This window comes from Pleurodeles waltl, chromosome 8 (genome assembly GCF_031143425.1).
Source record: "Pleurodeles waltl isolate 20211129_DDA chromosome 8, aPleWal1.hap1.20221129, whole genome shotgun sequence".
In the NCBI taxonomy this organism is placed as follows: Eukaryota; Metazoa; Chordata; class Amphibia; order Caudata; family Salamandridae; genus Pleurodeles; species Pleurodeles waltl.
The window spans coordinates 1,508,259,545-1,508,262,044 of NC_090447.1; the positions used below are offsets into that span (position 1 = coordinate 1,508,259,545).

General features: G+C 47.3%; 2 non-coding genes and 2 pseudogenes across 2 annotated transcripts; all 4 read right to left on the minus strand.

Annotated features, from left to right (window-relative positions):
* Positions 1-583: 583 nt before the first annotated feature.
* Positions 584-702, minus strand: LOC138253341 (5S ribosomal RNA). Its single transcript, XR_011196033.1, has one exon. It is a non-coding gene; the product is annotated as a 5S ribosomal RNA (ribosomal RNA).
* A 446-nt stretch (positions 703-1,148) lies between these two features.
* LOC138250673 (5S ribosomal RNA) lies at positions 1,149-1,267 on the minus strand (annotated as a pseudogene).
* Positions 1,268-1,618: 351 nt separating this feature from the next.
* LOC138255178 (5S ribosomal RNA) lies at positions 1,619-1,737 on the minus strand. The gene has a single exon (XR_011197820.1). It is a non-coding gene; the product is annotated as a 5S ribosomal RNA (ribosomal RNA).
* A 446-nt stretch (positions 1,738-2,183) lies between these two features.
* On the minus strand, positions 2,184-2,302 carry LOC138251850 (5S ribosomal RNA; annotated as a pseudogene).
* Positions 2,303-2,500: the final 198 nt, after the last annotated feature.

The window sequence follows — 2,500 nt, forward strand, 5'->3', positions numbered from 1 at the left end:
TGCACCACCTACTGTCTGCAAGAGGCAAAATGCCTATAGCACCTGGTAGTCCCAAGCAGTCTCCCATCCAAGTACTAACCAGGCCCGATGCTGCTTAGCTTCTGAGATCAGTCACATTCAGGGTGGTATGGCCGTAGGCAGAATACACTCCTGTTTCAGGCCTCTTGTGTTGAGACACCCCGCCGGTCTGGAGCCTGCTGCTCTCAAACACGCCTGCACTCTTCTGTTCACAAACTGCCCTCCTTAACAAACTTCTTACAGAGGTCCAAGCACACACCCTGTTTTGTACCAGCCTCGCAATCGCTTCATCTGCACTTACACACAGTCTCAGACTGCCCTTTCTTTAGGGCCCAGCACAAGCAGCAGACCAGCTCACCACCAGCAGCTTGGGGTGAGTGTGAAGTGCAGAAAGATTCTCAATTTGCCTTCAGAAAGATTTTTTTTCTAGTGTTATTGCTGTTTTTTTATTTATTTGAAGAAAGGAAAAAAGAGTAGAAGAAATTATAAATGAAAAGTAACATTAGAGAGGACTCTATGCAATTGTTCTAAGACGTGCACCACCTAGTGTCTGCAAGAGTCAAAATGCCTACGGCACCTGGTATTCCCAGGCAGTCTCCCATCCAAGTACTAACCAGGCCCGACTCTGCTTAGCTTCTGAGATCAGACGAGATCAGGCGCATTCAGGGTGGTACGGCCGTAGGTAGAATAAATTCCTGTTTCAGGCCTCTTGTGTTGAGACAGCCCGCCGGTCTGGAGCCTGCTGCTCTCAAACACACATGCACTCTACTGTTCACAAACTGCCCTCCTTCACAAACTTCTTACAGAGGGCCAATCGCACACCCTGTTTTGCACCAGCCTCACAATCGCTTCATCTGCACTTACACACAGTCACAGACTGCCCTTTCTTTAGGGCCCAGCACAAGCAGCAACAGACCAGCTCACCACCAGCAGCTTGGGGTGAGTGTGAAGTGCAGAAAGATTCTAAATTTTCCTTCAGAAAGAGTGTATTTTTGTGTTATTGCTGTTTTTTTATTTATTTTAAGAAAGGAAAAAAGAGTAGAAGAAATAATAAATGAAAAGTAACATTAGAGAGGACTCTATGCATTTGTTCTAAGACGTGCACCACCTACTGTCTGCAAGAGGCAAAATGCCTACAGCACCTGGCATTCCCAGGCAGTCTCCCATCCAAGTACTAACCAGGGGCAACGCTGCTTAGCTTCTGAGATCAGACGAGATCAGGGACATTCAGGGTGGTATGGACGTAGGCAGAATACACTCCTGTTTCAGGCCTCTTGTGTTGAGACACCCCGCCGGTCTGGAGCCTGCTGCTCTCAAACACACCTGCACTCTACTGTTCACAAACTGCCCTCCTTCACAAACTTCTTACAGAGGTCCAAGCACACACCCTGTTTTGCACCAGCCTCACAATCGCTTCATCTGCACTTACACACAGTCTCAGACTGCCCTTTCTTAAAGGCCCAGCACAAGCAGCAACAGACCAGATCACCACCAGCAGGTTGGGGTGAGTGTGAAGTGCAGAAAGATTCTCAATTTTCCTTCAGAAAGAGTGTATTTTAGTGTTATTGCTGTTTTTGTATTTATTTTAAGAAAGGAAAAATGCCTACAGCACCTGGTATTCCCAGGCAGTCTCGCATCCAAGTACTAACCAGGCCTGACGCTGCTTAGCTTCTGAGATCAGACGAGATCAGGCGCATTCAGAGTGGTATGGCCGTAGGCAGAATACACTCCTTTTTCAGGCCTCTTGTGTTGAGACAGCCCGCCGGTCTGGAGCCTGCTGCTCTCAAAAACACCTGCACTCTACTGTTCACAAACTGCCCTCCTTCACAAACTTCTTACAGAGGGCCAATTGCACATCCTGTTTTGCACCAGCCTCACAATCGCTTCATCTGCACTTACACACAGTCTCAGACTGCCCTTTCTTTAGGGCCCAGCACAAGCAGCAACAGACCAGCTCACCACCAGCAGCTTGGGGTGAGTGTGAAGTGCAGAAAGATTCTCAATTTTCCTTCAGAAAGAGTGTATTTTAGTGTTATTGCTGTTTTTTTATTTATTTTAAGAAAGGAAAAAAGAGTAGAAGAAATAATAAATGAAAAGTAACATTAGAGAGGACTCTATGCATTTGTTTTAAGACATGCACCACCTACTGTCTGCAAGAGGCAAAATGCCTATACCACCTGGTATTCCCAAGCAGTCTCCCATCCAAGTACTAACCAGGTCCGATGCTGCTTAGCTTCTGAGATCAGCTGAGATCAGTCACATTCAGGGTGGTATGGCCATAGGTAAAACACACTCCTGTTTCAGGTCTGTTGTGTTGAGACAGCCCGCCGGTCTGGAGCCTGCTGCTCTCAAACACGCCTGCACTCTTCTGTTCACAAACTGCCCTCCTTCACAAACTTCTTACAGAGGTCCAAGCACACACCCTGTTTTGTACCAGCCTCGCAATCGCTTCATCTGCACTTAAACACAGTCTCAGACTGCC